The following is a 22583-nucleotide window of genomic DNA, read 5'->3' on the forward strand; positions in this document are numbered from 1 at the left end:
AGACGGGGATTTTTAAAATGATGATTTTAATATAACCCATGCTGCAAATATCGAGAGCAGTGCCAAAGGGCATAGTTTATGATTTTGTATTTAGATTTATATAACAGTGCCTTTATGCCTATTAATAATTCAAACATTTCACACTTGTGCATGCTAAATTTGATTTTTTTTACTTGCATTGCTTTTTGTACAAAGCAAAGGAAAATGATAGAGATACTGTCAACCTGCCATACACTCGAAAACAAATTAATCTTAGCAAATATAAACCCAGAGCTACAACGGTCCTCTCAAAAGTCTAGTAAGACTGTTCTGTATTTAAATCCCAGATGCAAAAAAAAATCTTTACAAGTTTTAAAAGTGAAACTTTCAGTGTACTCTGAAGTCAAACAATTTGTAAAGAAGGCCTAGTAAAAGCAATTTGTCCGAAGAGTATGTATTCTAAAACAAACAGTAGTTTCAACAGTAAAGACACTGCAGAGAAAATATAAAGTATGAATACGCCCACACCAAAGCAGTAGATAATAAATCTATGATAATTGCAAAATATAAAATGCAATTCATGTAACAACTACAACTGGAGCAATTGTGTTTTTATGTCTCAACGCATATATGATTTTTATTGTTATTTATTTGCTTACAGTGCATTTCTCTGACAGACAGTGGCAGCCTTGAACAATGTGAAAGAGGTACATTTGTAGTTCATCAACAGAAGCCATAAAACACAAACACTAAAAAAAAGTACAAATACCTGACATATGCACAATATATGTACTGTATTACTTCACAGAAAACACTTTTATGAGATATCACAATTCACATCTTTGAAATGGTGAAAACTATCTTACTTCCACAGACATATGATCAACACAGTTTAAAATCACATAATAAAGTTTAATATTGATAAACAGTGACTTTCTGAGTTGTATAGCATATGCAGAATGCAAACAAAATGACTATATATACAGTACAGTTTAAACTACATCAATCTGTATGATTTGAATTAAGGGAAAGAGGAACATATTTTTGTTAGAAATAATTGTTAGATGAGATTCAGCTAGTGTAACAGTCATCTTAATTTCAAGCATAATAAAATACCTCACAATAATGAAACATATTAAATGCATATTATTTTTATAAAGCATATAAATAAGGATATACTGTATGAAATGACAGGTCTTTTTTGAAAGTTGTATAACAAATTTGCACATTGTTTTCAGTTTCTCCATGGTTTTACTGTGCATGTGGCAGATGTTAATTTTAGTTTACTGTGGTTTTCCAAGTACATCACACTTTATGGTGCACTTGTGTGTATAACTTGATTTCAGTGGAGTTGCTGTGCATGTACTGTACTTCAGTGTGTTTACCATGGCTGAAATTACAATTTTAGAAGGAAAACATTTACAGTTATGTCAGTGCAAAAGATCCAAAAATAAACTTTATTCCAATCTTAATATCCATAGCCATCCATTTAAAAATACAAAAATTGAGCTTGAACAAAGTTTCACTAGAACAGGCATACAAGATACAATTTTCCACAACCACAAGCCCGTTTTGTGATAGTAATGGATACATATGTATGTCTTTACTTAAAATAGAATAGAAATCTATCTTCAAGCTTTCAGGTCTGAGGCATGCAAGATTCAATCTGAATATGAGTCCTGCTGTCAAATGGAGTTCTAGTCTGTATCTTCCGCCTGTGAGAGGTTTGTATTGTCAAAAAGTCTGGGAGATTCTGATTCCTGACTTGAGATATACAAGTCTTTTTATGTTTGGTAACTTCTATAGTTTTTTTATGTGCATAAATGTAACTCAATATACAGTAATATGGTTTAATGGAAGACACAAGATGCATCATTCACACTGTTTCATCTTCTTTTCACAGGAAAACATTGGACTAGAATTCCCAAAATATAGCCAAGAGGAACAAGCACTACTATATATGAGCGATGCTTCTTAACTCATTATACTGTAGCACAACACTATGAATATGTGATGTATTATTAAGTTATAGCTTGTGATGCAGAAGAAAACTCTCAAAAATACACAGTTCTTGGCTGATTTAAATCTTGTATTTACTGTACATCCAAAAGAAATTTTATTTATTACTTCCATTATGAGAAAGCTGGCCCAATCCCAGGAGCACAAGGCAGGACTGCATTCAATATTGGATACCAACCAGTTCATTGTAGGGCAATAGTTGATTGACATCATCCAGAAACTCTACCCAAGGCACCCCAGTCTGAAATCAATCCCAGAACCCAAGAGCTGCTGTATGAGAGAGCAGTATTTACTGTCATACTGTACCACTTTACCTATTTATTTAATGCAGAGCTTGTTTTACCTCCTTGGTATTAATATTCCAGGTTCCAGGTTACTGGTCCACATGAGCTTTAAAAAAGGCTGGAGGGGGAAAACAATTGCTCTTGCAACTCATTACTCAGCTCAACTGAGCATGGAAGGTTGTTCGGGATAATTCTGTTCGAGCGGGTTCCGGAGCCAATATCTCAGCTTGAGCCCATCTCTACACAAAGCAATATCTGTCACTGGGAGAAAAAGAAAAAAAAATTCAATAAAATATGGCTTTTCCATGAGTGAGTTTGAGGTGCTGAGAAACTGCAGGCCCAGCTGTAGTACACATGAGTTCAGACTCTTGCTCAGGCCTCATGTTTCACAATGACCTCAGCTTCCTGTGTGGAATGGGAACCACTGCGAGGGAACACTTGTAAAACCATTTCTGAAGAGTGAAGTTATGAAGAGGTGCTGCTGTGTCAAACATCTGCTTCATCCATTACACTCAAATAGCAGCAGAGAATGTACAGTAGGGCAAGAACCATCAATAAATTAAAATTCTCTGGTGACCACACTTTTTCCAACTGCTCTACAACCAAGTGCCTACCCTGTCTATTCCAGCTATAAAAACGCACCATTAATGAGAAAACGAACAGGGTCTATGAAAAAAAAACAATTTATCCTCATGCGATATATCAAAGTGAAAAGAAATGTTGTATGTAGTTTGTATAAAAACCTTCCGTCACATTCAAAGAATGAGATGATCAATAGCTCTTTTTCTTTCAAATTAAAATGAGGTACAAAAACTGAAAAAAAGTTGTTTACTTTATTTCGTTTGTAGTTTTATAGCAGTCAGAATTCAGCAGCATTTTAATGCCACTCCAACCATACCTAGTATTTTATTGGTTCATACATTAATGCTTTGTACTGTATAACATCTATTATGTTTTTCCCCTGTTTCATACAGTATATAAATAAATAATGATACAATTATTTAGTGAGATTATTATAGAGTATTTAAAACATAGCTGTGGTACTTGTAGTCTATAGTACTGTATTGCGACATATTGCAGTATAAAACATTTTGATTTAACAGTTTAGATAGAAAATTTAAATAAACATTATTTATATTGCTATGTTTTCATAAACATTTTTCAATGTTGCCATATAAAAATAATAATAAAGCAGAATTATAAATACTGCCTGTGAAAGTTTTTAACGTGTATTATGTTAACCTGAAAATCCAATTAAAAGTCAAGTCTTTTCTCCAATTATAGAATGCATCACAAAGAATGAAATTTTCTGTCAGCCTCAGTAGTATTATACTGCAAGCACAGGGAAACAATAGAAAATATAGTATAATCCTTTTGAAAGATATGCCTGAGGTAGAATATGGAATATCACAATAACTTAATATTTTATATTGACTATATTATTCATTTACAAAAAGCCATGTATTTTTTTCTGCATAAAAGCAAGCTCATATAAAATGGGGACTGTAAGTTCAAACTTTTAAAAAATTCACATATTTGCATCAATTTTTAAAAGGGGTTTATATCTAATGAATTTAGATTTAATTTGGCATGGCATAAAATCCATTTGTACAGTTTTTAATTAAGAATGCAGTCCATGCAATTAAAATTAAGGGTAGAGCCTTCATCAGCTAGTCCTGTGAGAACCCCAGTCGGAAAAATTATGTTAATGGCGTATGCCTTAACAGCATTCACGGAATGCTGAAAACACTTTGCATGGGAAAGATTTTTTTTTCTACAAGACAATGAGGACTTGTATAAAACCCTCGTCTTTAAGCCGCTTTTGAAATGTTCTGTTTGAAGCTTGTTTATTCCTTTGTTTACAAGTGCCTCAGCACACGGAACATATGTCAGACATGTTTATAGATGTCAATTGAAAATTACATTAATTTGTGTTAAACTGTTGTCTTACAAAATGCAGTGGTACTAAAGCTGTCTCCCATCCTATTTAAAAACTCCCCGGAACATGTCATCATTGCCTGTCTAGCAAAGCTGTTCAAAACGATGATCAAATTCAAAGAAAGAAAATAAGAAGCCCTGCATATTTTTACCATTATCATTCATATTTCTCTTTCTTTGTTATAAATCAGCCTTAATTTCACCTGGAGAAATTTTAATTTTTTTTTAAGAATGTCAATAAGTTGCAGTTTTTGTTTCATGATATAAAAACAGCCTTTTTTTCTATGCAGTTCAGCTGTGGATTATTTTGTCTCTCCCCTTATGTCTTGGCTTTTCCGTGCTCATTTACAACACTTTTTGGTTCTGAAATGGTGCACTAGTATAAAACATGAGAAAACAATCTATTACAGAGACTTTGCTCAAAATGTTTGCTTATCAATGGTCATGTAGAAATTGAAACCAGAAGAATCTGAAACAGGTTCAAGGGGACAAATCACTTTGTAAAACCCCTGGTTTCCTATTGAACATTTGAACTTCAAAACCACTCACATAGTCATTTTAACTTGTTTTTTTTACAAGAAACAGTTTCATGGTGTAGCAAACCTATTAATAATAATACTATTAGAGATAACCTAGAAAACCAAAATGTATGTATTTGTGTACTGTATGAAACATTCACAAGAAATTAAAGCCTTGGGTTAGGCTTCAGTGAGTCATAAATCCATCCATTTGTTTTTTTCATTTACTAATAGAGTAAGGCTTGGATTGAATCAAATGTTAAACCACCTGGCAATCACAAATTACAAACAATACTTGATAGTGGGCTTGGTTTGTGGCTTCTTGCTTTGAGGTAATGGAAACCTGGCTTTTAGTATTGAGCCTGGAATTTGCAATTGATGGCCGAGTTGAAGTTTTGATTTTAAACCTAAGTCTTTAACATTCAAATTTAAGGAATGCCAAAATGAGACAAAATGAATGACAATTTTCATTCTTTAGCTGTGGATAGGTGCTCTGAAATGTGTACCATAGTTCTTACTCTGCATGATTCCCACTTGCAGCTACATTGTTTCTACATTATTTGTAATGAAGATGAAAATCTTGGACTCAAACAATTTGTTTATTAATTTTAATTTAATAAATTAAGATTATTTTATTCTTTATTTTTCTTGTGGTTAATTTAAAAGAAAAAAATTGCCTTCACACCTTTTTGTGGCTGGAGGCTAGTGGTCTTTGAATCTACACTTATGTATAAACCACATGATGAAAACAGAAGCTGGAAAGAATCTGCACCTTAATCTCCCTTTTGAATTCCTGACCTTTCTTAAGATTAGTTCGACACGATTAGTTGTAAACATTTTCTTCAGAACTCGAAATTCAGCTGGTTTAGAACTGTAATGCCTTACTTAGTTTATATACTTAGCAGTAGCTTTTCCTCATTTCAGAGATAGACAGGTAGACTATGGAAAAAGTATCATATTGAACCATATCTTATTTTTTCATTGAAGTTCCCCACTAATTCCTTCCACGTTACTTAAGGCAAGAATATGGCAGTCTTTCAGCATTCAATCTATATTAAATAAAAAAATCTAGAAAAGGTGTTCCTTAATCTAATATCTAACACATATTAGAAACATATTCTGAATAAAATTAGTCTGAAAGGAATGGGATGTTGTTCAAATCATTTTATTAAAATCCAGAGTTGCCCCTTTTGTAATATAATGTTGACTGGTGATCCCATTAGATGATGGGGAACTGTTTAGGGAGTGAGTGCTGCTACAGTATATTGTAAAAGATGTCCACTTACAATAGAGAGAGAAATTCAAGATCTTTTTTTTTTTTTTGCTGTTTGGCTACTCTACAAATAACAAGCTTGATCCTTTGTACACAATGAGCATATTTTTATTATTTCTTGATGTAACACTCTGCTAAGCTGTTTCCAGATTTTTGAATATTTTAGAACATTAATCTAAATGGCATCTGCCTGGATCAGTTTTCTTTCTTCTGGCAGGACTTTGTATCTAGCATAGCAGTCAATAGGAGTTGACTTACAGTACAAGCCGTTCTTTTTTATTCCTGTTATCATGTTATTAACAGTAATTAAATGTATAACATTTTCATACATGTTAAAGTTTCTTTGTAGAAACCAAAGTATTTTTATATCTGCCACTGGAGCTTAGTGTTTGATCAAATATAACTGGTCTGAAGTGCAAAGCAGGATTATACTGTATACAATGCCAAAGAAGCATAATGACTTTACACATGTTATATTTGACAACATTTCACATGCATTTTTAAAGAAATAAGCATATTAAAGTAGATACATCAGAAGTTCTTCAGCTCTGATAGCAGAGTTTTTGCAAAATGGCTTTAAAAATATACACTGATATTCCATTATTTTTGTAGGATCTCTATAATAGTTTAATACATAAATGTGTAGCATGCACGATGTCCCAAAGGAGTATTCCCAAAAATTGTTATAATTAATGTCAAATCCTGCTGCATCACATATATGTTTTTGAAAACTACATTTTAAAAATACCACTAACTTGTATCATTCATTATTTATGTGTGATTTTAAAGGTCTGATTACACCGTGTAAAATCTTATTGCAAATTCTTTTTAATCTTTTGACAAGTCAATTATATTACACTGTACAGTTATACTGTAGTTATATTACACTGTACAAGTTAAAGGATATATTTTACTGTACAGGTATATTCTACAGTTATATTACACCGTATATGTCTTTGTGTTTGAATAATTATTTTTTAGTTTTATTCATAATTTTCATTTTTATTTTGAGATTTCAAGAAACTTTTATTGTTATTGTTATTGTTGTTTGTCTCACAGAGAAATCCAGCTGTATCTAACTAATCCATCTACTGTACTACATACCACTAAGCTAGAAGCAGACTATGCAAGGCAGGACTGCACCCTGGGTGGGACTCTGCTTTATCACAAGATACATGTGCACACCTACACTAGTGCAATTTAGAAACACCAATTAACCTAGCCAGCATGTTTCCAGGTACATAGGCAGGTGGAAACTGGAGCACCTGACAAAAACTCATACAGCAACGTGGAGAATGTTCAAACTCCACACAGAATGCACCCCAGGCCTCAATCATACCCATGGCCCAAATGTAGCTGCACTAACTGACCACGACTAGTAGAATTACCTGCTATTTTATTCTATACCAATATCATGACAACAGCTGAATTAGCCTTCAGTTTTACAAAGTTTTACTGGGAACTTAGTTCACTTTTTGCCCTAATTTCTGTAATATTTGAATCTTGAGTTTGAATAAAACAGATAGTCGAGTTAAATAATTCTGATCTCTGAATCCCTCTGTCTGTTTCCATATGATAAATGTCAACAAAGGATTATAGAAAAATCCAGCTGGAAATGTGTAGCTATCACAAATACAGCTTTCCCCACGGGCTCCCTAATACTTTACAGACAAATGTAAAAGATTTATTGCACATGAACATCAAACATGGTTTTACTGCAGTTCTCATTTGGATCAAATTGACACATTTTGAATTCCTTTTAACCTAATGAAATTCTTTCACTCGACATTACTTTATGAAATGACCTCACACATAAGATTTATGCCACAAAATAGGTAAAGGGAAGGGGAAATTATTTTCCATCGAACTAAAGGGAAATGGTGGTGATCTTTGCTCCTCCCCCTTAGGAAACAGAGAAGCATATTGATTGTAGATTGTACAAATAGTTCATTTTATCAACTCTGACTGTCTTCATCTCTCAATATGCTGAATAATGAATCAGTCCATCCGTCAATGCTTAAAAGTATTTATCAGTCCTTTTCCCCTGACACCGATAAAAAAAAACACACTTGAAAAGCTATTAAACCCCATCAGGTTAAAAAATAAATTTTATAATTCTGACATTGTGAAAAGCAGTTGAGTAGTTAGCTCACACTATTGGAAAATCGAACAGCACATACTGTCCAGTGCTGGTTAACCTGAATCTTAAACAGGTTAATCTGCAATTATTGTACTTGCAAAATGTATAGTTTCATACTTGCGAAATAAGCTATTGGCCTTCAATGAATTTTAAGAAATTAGAGAATTCATTAATGGTTTTATAGGACAAGTGGCGTTTATGATAATGCATGTATGGATAATGGTTTTATAAATGGATCTCTCGTGAAAAGCCATGCTTGTATGTTTGTGCCCATTAAGTATTGTAAATGGGGGATCCAGTAAAGACACTTGTTTGAATCCTACAGTACTGGCATTATCAATTAAAGTTATGTGATTATCTGTCTGTTGCAAGGCACAAGTGTCAAAACACACTGAGGGGTCAATGTATCCTTGGTTTGTGGCACTACAGGCTTTCCTATGACTTGCCATGAGTCTGCCAGCTCACATCACAGTCAGTGAGAGCCGCGTCACTCCTCAAACACTGCTAACACTGCTGAAGGCACTGTTGGGACCTGTGATGTGAAAAAGGGCAAATGACTTTGTCAGCACATGTTTCAGACACACACAACATGCACGCAGACCTCATTTCTCTCATTCTGGTGTAATGGCTGAACTGTTGAGTGAATTTCCAAATTGTGCATGATAAAAAAGCAATTGTTGATATTGAAAAACAGAAAGAAAACTAATGGGCGGATTTAATTACCGGACAATTCCTTTAAGGAAAAAGGGTCAGTGGGTCTCAAAAGATAGGAAAACCCAAGGTAATCTCCACAGTTCACGGTAGATTACTGTACAGTATATGAGAGAGTCAATGCTGTTAATTCCATCATTTTAATTGTCGCCGAAAGAGCCATGAAATCAAGCTAAATGTGTGTCGTATAAGGATGAAGGCTATAATGCTTCCATAGTCTGCTGATTTTCTTAGAACTATCCTCCTGACAGAACAGAACAACAGAAACCTACTGTTTCTTTCCTCCATTATGATATTTCTTTGAAAAGCTATACATTTTTAAAATGTTTTAAACTTCCATGAAGTATTTTGAAGACAAACTTCCTTCTTGTACTTCCTCAGCTGCAGTAAATACATAATTAAAAAGTAACACTGTCCCAAGTTTAATGTAGCAAAAAAGTAAAATACTTTTTTAAAAATATTTAAGTGGTTAAGTATTACTATGTCAGATTCTAGAGGTAAAATGATACAGAATCGAATTAGAGCCTGACAGCTTAATATTTTATATGTAAAGTGGCTAAAAAGATTTTTATTAGATTTTGAGGACATTGCTTGACATGTATAAATAAAATTCTCTACTTACTTATAATCCATTAGCAGAGTTGAATTATACATTTTTCCTCATAGAATTAAAAGCTTCAGAATATAAGCTTAACAGAGAAGCAATAGGAGTAATATCTGTCACAATACTGCAATTACACACATTAGATGTATGCATATATAGTGGATTAATGGCCTGTCTGTCTTAATGCTTTGCTATTAACACCCCTGAGATGTAATGCTGGGTCCCCTACTGATCCCTGTAGGACAGCTCTTATTTCCTACAGAGACTTTCTTGACACTAGATTTTCTCAGTTTAAAAAACAAATGTAACAGCACTGAACCAAATGTGATGTCAGTTGTACTGAATCTTTCCTGCAGCTACAATCAGTCTGTGCCCAGTAATTGTAGATAACACTAAAAGATAATTCCATGTGTAATGCAGCTATCAAGATGATCATTATATATTCTGTTCAAAGCACTGACAATCAGGGATTTTATTCATCGAAATAATGAGAAAATGATTCCAGCCAGACTTATATTGCCATTCAGTGGCCATAATATTTGAGTAATAATATAAAATGGCAGAAGCATAGGAAATGCATGGACAGATAGAAGGTCTGAAGGAAGAACAGACAGAGAGATAGATTACCAATGGAATAGGTAGCAAGATCTAATATTAATATGAAAATGAAATCCTGAAGTTCAAAGTTAACCACCCTGAAATGCTCACCAGATCGGTAATACCTTATTAGAAAGGAATTACTCTTACATTGACATCTGCAGAATTAATTTTTAATTGTTTTTGACCAGTGTCTAATGTGCTGGGCCATGCAGCTATTAGAAAGAGATATCATTCTGTCTAATGTAGCAGCACTTATAGTCTGCTTAGATAACCCTTGGAAAACACTCTGGGCTTATTTATTTCAAAGTAATGTGAATAAAAGTGGAATATTTTCTAAATGGGACAAAACATTCCATTTCATTTATGAAAAAAATGAAACATAAGCTACTTTATGTAAAATATAGTTAATTATTTTTTTGTGTTGCTTCACTATTAAAAACACATTACTGTTATGTCATTAAAGGAAACTGGTAGTCACAAGATTTGTAGGGCAATTATCTATGTTGTTTGTGGTTCTTATCACATTCATCTTTAAGGTGCTGCTCACTTCCTTGCAATTACAGATAATTTTCCTTGCATTTCTGTCTGTAATTTTGCAAATCACATAATTTTGTCATGTGGCCCAAAGTAAATTAATGTGGGAAATGTGTGAGTGTTTTCTTTTGTCCACAAGGAATCTTGGTATTTAGGAGAAAAGGATGCACTTTTCAAAGTATCAGGACACTTGCACCCTTTTCTTTACACAATCATAAAAATATTTTTTCCCTCAAAAGTACTTTTGTCAGACCTGTACAGCGGATTGATGCTAACTCGCTACTATAATATTGGCATGTATGTTTTTTTTAATCTGACAAAAGAGTTCAGGAAAGTCTTGTTAGCTCTTTCATTTTCAGTTTAGAAAATGAAGTTTAGTTATGAAGTTTACAAATGTATTAGGGCCCAAAATATTGTTTTTGTATCTTTTCTTTTCCAAAACTTTCAGTGCCTTCTAAAAGCATTCTCTTTCCTGCAAAGTTTTGACAGTTTGTTGCTTCTGAGCTTGCAATTTTAATACTCTTAATATGACTTTCATCATATTTAGAATCTACACAATCTAGCTTTAACTGATCAAGCTAGAAAATGGGAATACCATGTAAATAAATTAGAATTTTAAAGAAAATTTGAGTATCTAATTTCAGTGCAATGGCTGCTGTACGTGTGTAATTAAAGTGGTTTAACTTGATTTCAGATTAAATACATCGGTCCCTGCAAGTTAACTCAGACAGACATTGGATTTCAAGCGACAACTCATGTAGTAATGCAACAAATCGACCCATGAGACCAAGAAGTATTCTTAACAAGTCATGGATAAAGTGACAGTGTGGCACAGTTAAGGTGTCTCATTTGAAGGTGGAATGTGCATCACACTACCTTGATCAGTCCACCTTCCCAAACTGGATAAGCAGGAAACTGGTTAGGGGTGCCACTCTGATGCTGACAGTGACTTTGTAAGATTTGCTAAATTTGTTTTGAGATTGGAGTCAATATGCATACTGTATTGACAATATCCCAGGACCTACAAATAGCTGGCCTGTATGAGAGAATGACAAGAAAGACGTTTTAACTCAAAGAAAAGTCTTTCTTGGGAAATACTGCAAACATGTGTTAGATGGTTTTATTGTCAGACAAGACACTAATTGAACATTTTGGTTCGAATGCAAAACTTTACATTTGGTGGAACCTCAACACAGCACATAACTCAATCGGCATCATCCCTCAAGAATTCAAGCATGCTGGTAGCTGCATCAAATTAATGGGGAGGCACTTCATAAGCAGTAACTGGTAAACTTACAAGAACGAGGAAAAAAATGAATGCTGCAAAGTAATCTGACCCAAGATTCTAAAACTGGGTCAAATATTAACATTTTAGCAGGACAATAAACTGAAATGCAAACCAAATTGAGACCACATTTAAGTTATCTCACAAGACGAAAGATTGGACTTTGAGTAGCCCTATCAAAGCCCTTACTTGAATCCAATAAATTATTAACAGAATTTCTTGACAATTGTGGTCCATCAATTATCCCCCCCTAAACTAGTCAGAACACGAATAGTTTTGCCAGGACTACTGTACAAAATGACATCAGCTCACTGTGAAAAGCTGGCAGAGACCTGTCCACAACTCCTGAGCAGTAATTGCTGCAAAGGTGCTTACCCAGGTACTAACATCAGCTACTGCAATCAGAAAATGTCCCTGTTTATCTTCTATAGCAGTTTTGTTGACATTCAACCATATTTTTGTATGCTTTGATTATATTTTTCTAAAATTTAAGGAATTTCTTAATATCATTGCAGAGGCCAAATGAGATTTTTTTTTCCTGCAGGTATTGAGGCAAGCTCAGGGTAACACTTATCTCAAGTTTTTAAATTTTGAAAGAAAATGGAACTGAAATGGTTTAATCAGTAAGGGCTCCACTTGGAATGCATGTTGGTCCCTATAGTCCAAAGATCACTGGTTCAAATCTGTGCTTTGTCTAAACATCCACACAATTGCCTGTGAACTACAAGTATTGGGTGATTTCAAAGTTAGCCTGGACTTCTACAACTTTGGACTCAATAAGAACTCCTAATGCTGGCAAGACGTACCTGAAGCCCAAAGTATCATCAGCAGGTTGTAATACATCATCTACCTCATGCCTGAATTCTGATTTTTGTGTGATGGCCCAGAATTGGGGGAAAAGGTACAGTAGATCATCTGACAGTGCATGCTTCAGATGCAGTGCAAGGGCGAACCTATAGTGGTTAATTGTTGGAGAGTGGATTAAGAATTGGAGTTCCAAAAAGGAAAAATAGATACTTTTATATCTAAAAAGAACAAAAACAGAAAAAACAACAGATAAGTCATTCTATACTCAAAATGATTTAATAACTTTTAATCCAGCAACAGCACTAAAAAACTCCAGTGTGTACTGCAATAGAACACTTCAGAGTATATTGCACATATTTACTTAAAGTATGAGATCTGGACAAAAACAAAATTCAAAGCTTAAATAGTCCTTCTCCCCTACTGTTCTATGTATTCATTTAACAGATGTGCATAAAATTGAACAGATTATTTTTTGGCCTTCAGCTCACCTGCACTTAATATATATTAGAGAAAAAAAGGGGGAGGGAAAAATATTTCTTTATGGTTAAAATTTGAACTCGCAGTTCTCTTTTCCAAGGCTGATTGTTGGGTATTTGGACCTCCCAGTGCAAACATTAACTGGTTGAAAAGCACTCTGGAATGTAACGAAGGAAACAATATTGGGAAAAGAGCCAAGAAAGCAGAAACACTGGCGCCTGGAACCTAGGGATTTGCCTCCTAGTAATAATAGGAGTTGAACACGGCCCAGCACTTCTGCTAGGCTGGAAATGGCATACTGTGATCCATGCCTTAGCCAAAGGGATTTAAATGCAGGAAAGAGCTGGCAAGTCAAAATCTCCTACACTTTTCACAGTGTGTGTTGAAATGAGCAAAGGAAATAAGGGGGTGAGACTGAAGTCTATTAATTCTGGGCCAGCTAAGTCAAGAGTGGAGCCTTTTAACTGCTTTTTTTATTTTAGTTTCTCATCATGTCCTGCCACCCAGAAAGCACAGACATAAAGCAGAAACTTGAAACTGCTGTCATTCAAGGAAAAGGGCACCCCAACATCACATTATTGACAGGAAGGCTGAGGAACTGACAGCGTTAGAAATTGTACAGTTGAAGCTGAATTCCCCAGTGATCCTAGCCATATAATGTTGGTATTAATTCTGTTTGGAATTGTTAAAATAAGAAAGGTTACGGTCTGAGGTAGGAAACCTGCTTTTTTGCTAATGAATACGTACCTTGCTTCTTCCCCAGTGTCCTTGGACTGTCGTCTCCAACCTTTTGAAGCTGTATCTGATTATCCATGCAGCAATTAATCATAATTAAGCAGGCCTGAGACTTGGAAAGGTAGAAGGAAGGTGGCTAAAGATCTGGCGTTCATCCTGAACAGCCTTTCTTTCTCTTTTGGCTACCGGGGCCTTCGTTAGGGTCTATTTTTTAAAGAGGAAAAGGGAAGGTGGTGGTGGAGGGGTGTTCTGGGGGTTAGCTTCACAACCCCCTCTCATCTTTTCCCCCTTACTCATCCCCAATGGGCTTCTTTGGTAACATTGGCTTAGCTCAGCTCCAGCACACTTGAAATCTCTTTGTCTTCCAAGAGGAAACTCAATAACAAATTACTTTTTCACTGCCAGGTGATTTGGATCTAGTTCTAGTGAACCAGGTTTTTTCAATTTAGCTCAAGAATAGATCATTATCAATAAACGCTACTTTGTTAATGGAACCTATTTAAATGCCAGTCTGCCCACTCCACCCGCCACATTTCTGACTAAAGTCAAATATTATTTTCCAGTTTATTACACAACTTTGTGCTACGGTTTTTTAGACGTAATTTGACACACACAGTCTTGTTGAGCCATGGTAAAGCTATAAAGTAGCTGGTTGTTAAATTCCATGTTGAAGCCAGGTTGCCAGCTGCAAACCCCTAGGCTTCATTTTTCAATATGTTCAGCACTTGGAATCAGGAATTGGATGTTTTGAGCCATACGCATTTTGCTATTATGTCTTTTAATAAGTACTACTAACATACTCCAGAAAATGTTGATAATTGTATTTGCCTGTTACAGTGTTTTATAGTATGGGTGAATAAAATAAAAAACTATTTTTACATCACATCAGTTTTCCTTGCACCACAAAAACTACATTTTAACTGTCAGGAGCTCTTACCTGTCTTTGCTATAAGTTTACATTTCCTTTAATTAATTATACCTATTTATAATCTTAAAATTATTGATAAATGTCTTAAGTCAATAAAAGAAATAGTGCTCTGTAAAAATTAAAATCAGAATATAAGATGTGTTTTTAATGATTTCTTGTCTTTGTGCTCCTCTAATGATGAGTAAAAAGCAGTGCACAATTTAACTTTGAAGATGAAAGGAGATAAAGTCTATAGTCTTTCCTTTATGTTTACATAAAGCTAACAGCTGAAAACTCAGGACTTGCTTTTAAAACAGATTTGTGAATTCAAACCTATGGAAAATAAATTATTTTACTTTAAATAAGTCATTAGAAATCAGCACCTCAGTGTTTATGTTGAACCTTAGTAATGAAATATTATAAAATGTAATATGTTGCTAAGGGAGACTGGGGTTATATTCCTCATAAGCAAGCCCTCATCTTCTATGATAAAGCTCTCATGTGATTTCCAGATGATGTTGCGTAATATTCTGGTCAAAGGTTTAGAAACTAAGGTCTTGCCAGTTTGTGGTCCTCTGCTAATATTTTTTTTCTTTTGCTGGCAGTTTATTATTAGGATGTGCTTTCATTGCATCAGTAGAATGGAGAGTGATGTTTTCTGTCCACAAACTCGCAAAGCAGAGATTAATGGCAGGGTCAGCAATATCCCAAGTCCCATCGGGTTTGTGTTGAGATCTTGCCAGCCACACACAGAGGTCAGTTTAGCAGTGCTTTTTTCACTCAGTCCTGCTGGCACTGGAATTGTCACTTTTTCTATTTTCTAAAAAGTCATTCATTTTTTTTTCATTCATTAAAGACTACAAACTGCATTTTGAAAGAAATTAAAGCCTTAATGATAAAATTTTATTTTTTAAGATGATTGCTGAATATCTAGCAATTTTCTTTGAACCAGACATGTTCAATTTAAATACCAAGTCATACAGCATTACAGGTTAATTACGTGAATAATAGCTGTAGCTCAATTTGCATTCCTCAATGTCTAAAACTTCAGAAATGTATCAGTTTATTCTATCCCTTCGCATGTTATGCTTGTCAATCAAGCCAAACATTTCATGAAAACAATGTTTAAATGTTTTATAATGTACTGCAATATACAGTAGATGCAATGAAGACTCAATGCTTTTTGAGAAACATACTGTAATATTTCCTTAACTGGATTTTCTGAGGTTTACAAAAGTTTGTTAAACTCTGAAAAATACAAAGGCCTTTAATACAGTACCTTTGAGGTACTGTGTTCTGCAGTTGGATGGTTGATTTTCTCTATTTTTCCAGGGACTCTAACATAATTCCTTTCTTCAGTTAAAATCCTGACGGTCACTGCCTGCAGGGATTGTTATACATTGAGTTCTGGTTTGATTGTCCTGCTTTCCTTAACCTGACCTGAGGACGACTTTGTTCTTACAACAAGGACATCAAATTAACACTGAACCATTTTGCAGCTACATTCTCTCATCTTAATGAGGGATGACCTGGAGAAATATACCATAATTATCCTGATTATTACAATCTCTTGCTAGAGAATATAAAAGCCTCATTATTGTTCTTTTTAAATTGTTCATTATGATTTTTTCAAGCCTGAAGCCTTTTCCAACCAATGAAGAAAAAAGCTCCTGATTCACTGTGATGATAGCCAGTACTGGATTGAAAAACATTCATGCAGACCATATCCCCTTACTAACATACAAAATGCCCATGTCCTGTGTTTTTTAAAAATGTTAAAAGTGAGTCAGATTAACTTAAATATATTTGCAGTGTTACACAGAAAGCCAGTATACAGTACTGAGTTGTTTATCACAATATTGTACCATCAGCAGTGCCAGGATTTTGCAGAGAGGAAAAAATAGTTTGGACTAAAGATTACTAACATCTATGTGATTATGTGATTTTAAACAGGTAGTTACAAATTAATTAAAGGATTTTATGCAACTGTTACATCATTCTTAAGGGGAAAATAGCCATGGGAATGTCCTACTGTTTTCTTAATTAACAAAGTTTCAATAGTGCTGTGCTACAGTACTGCATGTCAATTGAATAATGCAGTGTAATTAGTAAGTATATTAGTAATTACCAGTTAGTTGAAATGTTTAATAAATACTTAATATCAACCTACAGTACTACCAAAACTGTACTCTTATGTATGAAAATTAGTGCAACTCAGCAAGCTGTGATTTTCTCACTGTCAGCAATGAAACATATTTTGGGAGTATAAACAGGTGTTCAGTTTTCTAAATTTATTTAAATGTAGCTACTATACCAAATGTGCAGTTTGTAATTGTGTCTGTCAATCCATCCTGACCTGCTTCGCACTTGTTATGTTTTCCATTTATTTTGGTAACTTTTCTAATACTGTTTGTTCGTAACTCACTGGTAATTTTGATAAATTTACCAAATGTTTACTGGCCAAGTTTAATAAGCAACTCCACTGGCTTCTTTGGCTCTGTGGAAATTAAAAAAGTATCTAATGAAGGCTACAGTACTTCTATGGAAGGATTCCAGCACAGCCTCACATATCATTCAGTCCATTACTGTATGTAAGCATTTAGAGGGGGTCAGAAAACGGATACCATTAACAAAAGACGTGGTAAAGGAAATATTCCAAAACATTTCAAAGGGATGAAAAGTTTATTTCTGTGTTTGTTCTTGCAAACTGCATTTCTTCCCATCGATTCATAGTGTTCATCAGTGTTTAAAACTCTACATTGGTACCACTATCTATACTATTTTTTTTTTCATTGTGTTGCCTAGTAATTAATAATATTTTAGCATGTTAGTACTGTACATTACTGCATTAGATAAAATTATGTTTTATAAAAGCTGTTAATCCCTCATACCCACTACCACGGGGGAGATGGACCCTATCTTGGCTAGCATTGGGCACAAGGCAGGGAACTCACTGCCAGTGCATTGCAGCAAGCCTTTTCCTGTGTTTCTAGGATTACTTTTAATACTGTATATAGTGTCAAGGTACAAGTACTGTACCTTCTCAAATTACCTTCTCAAACAGTGGACTGATTTGATCAGAAAAGATGGTGTATATTTCACAGCTAATCAGTCACGTACTTTCTGTGCTTTATACCTGTAAGAACCCTACTCATTAAGGGACATTACAGTACATTTGGACAAGCACTGCCTGTACATGGTATAGTAGTGCTGATCAGTGTACTGCAGTTGTAGGCAGTAATTGAAATCCACAGTAGCTGTTTGCCCAGGTGCCAAAATAATCAAGTTCTGCCTGCATGGCAGGTTTTGAAAGGATATTAACAGTGGGAATAACCCACTGTGACATGTGTCGCCTGCATACCTGATCAAATGAGTGTTCTTTCAAAAGAACTTTCCAGGTAGATATATTGGCGAGGGACATGGCTTCATGACGATACCATCTCAATCATTATTACTTTGATGTAAGAAGGGTCGGTGCCATAATGGATTTGGACAGAGGTACAATGATTTTTCTTTTTTACTTTCCTTTTTTAATGCATTTAGCATTCATGGCTGATAATGGATTTAACAGTTACAACGAGTGGAAGCTTTTGTTTATTCACTAGCCCAATTCAACAAAGACCAGCTTAGCTCCTGTGAATTATTCAGCTCAGTAACCCAAATGCAATGCTGTCATGGCTCAGAGGGTTTTAGGGAGTCTTTGGCATATGATTTAGTCCTTATTTGTTTCTGCCATAGTACTATTTGTTGTGCCTGCGTTTTTTCATAGTTTTTTTTTTACTAGTTCTCTGTGTGACTGTAATTTAGTAAACGTAACTGCAATTTTTTTCTGTAAGTTTAGTATTCACAGGTGCAACATAACTAGAATTTATAATTCTAACATTTTGCTTTTACAGTACATATTGCATTCTACATCTTACAAGATCAATAAAAGGAATGTTTTGAATGCTAACTCTAATGTGAAGTTCTCATTAGTTTGCTTGATTAATAAGATAACTTAGAAATACATCTACATTATTTATAAAGGAATTTTTATAATGTGTGGATTTTAGTGTGCTTTTTAGCAAATCGTAGATGTATTACTGTAATTCAATTTTTTAAATTGATTAAATTTGAAGAGAAATTGTGTTGATTACAATTTTATTGATTGTTTTGATTGATTGTATTGATCACAACAATGAAGGGAATGGTATTGTTTAAAAACAAAATAAAAACTACAATGTACAGTATGTTCGCTGATGAAGTTCAATTTTGTATAGTGAGTTTGTGAACTTGCTTTGACTCAAACAAATTTACTGCCTTTAAAAACCTGTAAACTGTGGAATAAGGGGTGGTTTTAATTAGCATTTACTGTATGTTGGTTGCAGTAGTTTATTAATGTTGCTGAATCTCTTTTGAGAGTTTTAACTCACTGCGTGTTTCTTTACAATCTGTGTTTTACAACTCTTATTCAGCATTATTTTAGCATTTGATTTTCCCCTAATATTGTTAACTGTAATATTGTAAACTTTTAAGGTATGCTTTTCATCAAATAGCAAGAACTAATATGTGAGCATTCTAAGTGGATATACTTAATCTATAAGCAAACATTGAAGACCAGATTTGAAGGAGTTTAGAGAAGGTGACTCTCTGATATCCTTGGGCAGAGAGTTCCAGAGCTTGGGGGCATAGCAGGAGAAGGCCCTGTCACCCATACAATGTAGACGGCTTGGGGGACAGTAAGGAGAAGTGCAAAGCCATACAGATCCTTACAGGTGACCATGAAGATTTTAAAGTCCACACAGAATTTGACAGGAAGCCAGTGCAAGGACTCCAGTATAGGAGTAGTGTGATCATTTGCACTAGACCTGGTCAGGATTCTGGCTGCTGAATTTTGGACATACACTGTTAATGTAACCTGCATTGTCAGATATAAACTGTGGCTGTATTAAAACCTTACTCAAAACTATTTAAATATTTTTAATGTTTTACATTCTCAGATTTGTAGGGTGCTTATTTGATTTTTATGTTTTTACTTTACAGTATTTTGTTAACATAACCAATACAAACATTACAGAACTAAAGACAGTAATCCTTCTCACAGCAACCAATCTTTACCCCCATCTTAACTTCTGGATTATGAATCATTTTTACTAATAATTTTTTAAAGAGAGGCAGAAATTGTGATCAACAATGTTGAAGGGATAAGAAGGATCTTTGGATCATTGTTTGAAAACCATGATCATGAATGACGCCATAGCGTGGGCCTCCTATCCTGTTCTCCATACAGAAGAGACATTGTTAACTGGCAGCTAGATGTTCTAGCAACATCATGTCCATAAATGCAAGCATCAAAGGTTGTCAAGATAGCAAGTGAGGAGGTAGCCATTGCTGAAACAAAACATATTTCTGACAGAAGTAACAACAGAAAACTCACTCCTGAGTATCGCTGCTGTTTCTAATTTTTCCTCAGTCATTCTTCTCTGTTCAACACTGTTGATCGTAATTTCTACCTCTCTTTTCTTCCTGAGTAATAAGCTCACTCTGCTCTTCCCTGATTCTCTTCTTTTTAACCTCTCTACCTGTTTAACCAGTTCTACCAGTTTTCATGGAAAGGGTCCTCCAGTTCTCCCTTTAATATAGTCTCCTTGTACATGTACTGTACATTCTGATTTCTCTACAGAAAAGAAGAGGGTGTAGATTTTTTGTTTAAGCAGATCAGTTCTCTTCTATAGTCCAGCATATCACTTCCCATCTTCTAAATCCTCTGTCTATACCTATTCCTACTATTAGTATATCACTTTTCTGTGCAAAGAACCTACTGTAAGTATAAACTTTGATTTTGCTCATTTCTCACCAAACATTTTACTTCACATTAGTAATAGCAGAATGTCTTTACCAGGCTCGTTATTTTATTGAACTGAACAAGACCTTTTTCTCTTCTTTATGGATTACGCTCCTTGCTTGTAGCTCATCCAAAACTCTTCTGCTACCTCTCAATATATCTCAAACTCTCCACACTAATGCCTTCACTTTACAAAAGTACCTAGCTCCCTGTCTTTGCTTGAATTTAGTTCAAGACCTTTATCCACACCTACCTTTACATCGCACATCCAACTTACAACAACTCCTACATTCTGTGTCTGTAATAGTGAAAAAAATTGTAAAAATCATAATTTGTACATTTCAATTGAATTCTTCCTGTTTGGTTGGTAAAGATATAAAAATTGTATTAATAATACTGTGTACATGAGAAAATGTGTATTATTCCCATTAGAACAATTACCTTTGTGTGTAAAACTTAAAATCAATTACCAAATGTTTCTAAAGTGTCACAAAATGTTAAAGGTTTTTACTAATCCATGTGTGCCCAAAGAACATTACTGTTTTTTTCTTTGATCAAACCTTTCAACCATTTTTCACCGTTTTATTTGCAGAGAAAGATAAAAAAGATTGTAGTTGACTTAATAATTTTAACCTCTTAATAATATTATTTTATAAGTAATTTTCAGTAAAACAAAAGAACTAGATGGGGATTGTATTCACAAATACAAGTGTCTAATAAAGTAGAAATGTAACCCGAGGTGGAATTAATAGTAGTCTGTTAGCATTCAATCAATCTTCCATCCATCCATTTTCAGTCCACATTTCCTGGTAAGAGTTGTGACTTAATCAATCTTTCAACTGAGAAATCAATTATTAACTTAGTGTCAAACCCTACATTTTCCTAAAAAAAAACAAATGAAAAAATTGCATTTGTTTTAGACCACATTTTCTTCCTTCCTAGCAAGCCTTCCAGGTGCTTGCCATTCTAGGTTTAATCTAAATCACAGCCCCTTAACATCCCCTAAACTATAAAATATAAACTGCATAATGGAGCACTGGTCTAATAAGGTGCTTATATTTTATTTCAGCCTATTAGGCCACAGAGCAGCACAGTGCTAATGGAATGGGTTTTACAGTTCTCACATACCTGTTGTTTGGTTTTCTGTTGCAAAGTCAGCATCCAGGCCAACAGTTTGTGACAAGGTTAACACCCACAGTCATTTCCTGTTATGCTTCATGCAGACTGCGGTGGGCTGCTGTATATTTTCCAACACCCACTCCCCTGTCCTTACAATCAGATTATAGAGTACACAATGAATCATTGTAATTGTTCAAATATGGTCAAACCACTATAAAGTCATAACCCCTTTCTGCCCAGCTGCAGAAGTGCATGTAATAAATCAGAAATTGGTTCATGTTGTACCTACAGGCATTAGGCTAGTGCTGCACAATTGAAAGTCCTAAATATTCACTAACAATTATCTTGAATGTGGATTTTACATGCAATAAAGATTAACAAATTGGACAGACCTTTTTTCGGAAAGAGCTCTTCTGGTCTTTAGATATAGTTGACTTGTTCTGCACATTATTAACATTGTACTATATTTAAAAGAGAGCTCAGAATCCAGAACATCTGAAAATGTTTAAATGTTTTGAAGCTGAAAGACCATGGTTTAAACTACAGTAACGGGGTCTTCCTTATTTTTTGTTCTCTTACACTGTACTGTAGTTTAGCAATTTGTTATAACAAGCATGTCAATATTTTTTAATTTACTGTTACAATCTTACACTTCACTGTATTTCATTTTGTCCCATTCTCAACACATCACATGTTCTGTAAACATGCAAAAGGTTAGTTAACATGCCTTCAAAGTCCAATGGCCACCTAAAAATGTCATTTTCATCGTGTTATTTTCTTTTTCACATTCTGAATCTTGATTCTGAATGACATTTTATATGAAAATGTA

General features: G+C 34.4%; 1 long non-coding RNA gene across 2 annotated transcripts in view; it reads left to right on the forward strand.

The window, feature by feature from the left end:
- LOC148661393 (uncharacterized) overlaps positions 1–22583 on the forward strand; it is a 93171-nt gene that overhangs the window by 39920 nt on the left and 30668 nt on the right. Inside the window, exon 4 of one of the 2 annotated variants that reach the window (XR_015939531.1) lies at positions 1883–3483. The exons of the other annotated variant lie outside the window; for it this stretch is intronic. This is a non-coding gene — a long non-coding RNA (uncharacterized LOC148661393). Of the gene's footprint in view, positions 1–1882; positions 3484–22583 lie in introns of those variants that run through there. 2 annotated transcript variants of the gene reach the window in all.

This window comes from Lepisosteus platostomus, chromosome 6, assembly GCF_059453375.1.
Source record: "Lepisosteus platostomus isolate fLepPlt1 chromosome 6, fLepPlt1.hap1, whole genome shotgun sequence".
NCBI lineage: Eukaryota > Metazoa > Chordata > Actinopteri > Semionotiformes > Lepisosteidae > Lepisosteus > Lepisosteus platostomus.